This window comes from Ranitomeya variabilis, chromosome 5 (genome assembly GCF_051348905.1).
Source record: "Ranitomeya variabilis isolate aRanVar5 chromosome 5, aRanVar5.hap1, whole genome shotgun sequence".
Lineage (NCBI taxonomy): Eukaryota > Metazoa > Chordata > Amphibia > Anura > Dendrobatidae > Ranitomeya > Ranitomeya variabilis.
The window spans coordinates 38776524-38778125 of record NC_135236.1 but is presented as its reverse complement, the minus strand read 5'-3'; positions in this window follow the sequence as shown (position 1 = coordinate 38778125).

The window sequence follows — 1602 nt, the reverse complement described above, 5'->3', positions numbered from 1 at the left end:
AGGAGTGGCACACAAGCAGAAAGGGCAATATTAATCTCCCACTGTTTTATTTTTTTTTCTTTTTCAGGGAGACTTTAGAAACCAAATAATAAAAAATAAATAGGCTTTCTATGGCCCACTGAGTGAGAGATGGCACACACAGGAGTCAGGAGTGGCACACAAGCAGAAAGGGCAATATTAATCTCCCACTGTTTTCTTTTTTTTTTCTTTTTCAGGGAGACTTTAGAAACAAAATAATAAAAACTAAATAGGCTTTCTATGGCCCACTGAGTGAGAGATGGCACACACAGGAGTCAGGAGTGGCACACAAGCAGAAAGGGCAATATTAATCTCCCACTGATTGATGTAGTGATTTTTTTTCAGGTAGATTTTAGAACCCAAATCAAGCAAAAAAATTAATAGGCTTTCTATGGCCCACTGAGTGAGAGATGGCACACACAGGAGTCAGGAGTGGCACACAAGCAGAAAGGGCAATATTAATCTCCCACTGTTTTATTTTTGTTTTCTTTTTCAGGGAGACTTTAGAAACCAAATAATAAAAAATAAATAGGCTTTCTATGGCCCACTGAGTGAGAGATGGCACACACAGGAGTCAGGAGTGGCACACAAGCAGAAAGGGCAATATTAATCTCCCACTGTTTTCTTTTTTTTTCTTTTTCAGGGAGACTTTAGAAACAAAATAATAAAAAATAAATAGGCTTTCTATGGCCCACTGAGTGAGAGATGGCACACACAGGAGTCAGGAGTGGCACACAAGCAGAAAGGGCAATATTAATCTCCCACTGTTTTATTTTTTTTTTCTTTTTCAGGGAGACTTTAGAAACAAAATAATAAAAAATAAATAGGCTTTCTATGGCCCACTGAGTGAGAGATGGCACACACAGGAGTCAGGAGTGGCACACAAGCAGAAAGGGCAATATTAATCTCCCACTGATTGATGTAGTGATTTTTTTTCAGGTAGATTTTAGAACCCAAATCAAGCAAAAAAATTAATAGGCTTTCTATGGCCCACTGAGTGAGAGATGGCACACACAGGGATGGCACTCTAGCAGAAATGCCAATCTTAATCTCCCACAAAAAAAAAAAAAAAAGAAACTGTCCTACAATTACTATCTCCCTGCAGTAATCTCAGCCAGGTATGGCAGGCAGCAATAAGGAGTGGACTGATGCACAAATTAAATAAAAAGTGTGGACAAACAAAAAAGATAGCTGTGCAGAAAGGAAGGAACAAGAGGATATGTGCTTTGAAAAAAGCAGTTGGCTTGCACAGTGGCGTACACACAGCAATACAGCTATCAGGGAGCCTTCTAGGGCAGCCCAATGAGCTACAGCGCTGAGAGAAAAAAAAAATGTAGCTTCCACTGTCCCTGCACACCGAAGGTGGTGTTGGACAGTGGAAATCGCTACAGCACAAGCGGTTTGGTGGTTAATGGACCCTGCCTAACGCTCTCCCTGCTTCTAATGAAGCGGCAGCAACCTCTCCCTAAGCTCAGAGCAGCAGCAGTGAGATGGCGGTCGGCGGGAACGCCCCTTTATAGCCCCTGTGACGCCGAAGACAGCAAGCCAATCACTGCAATGCCCTTCTCTAAGATGGTGGGGACC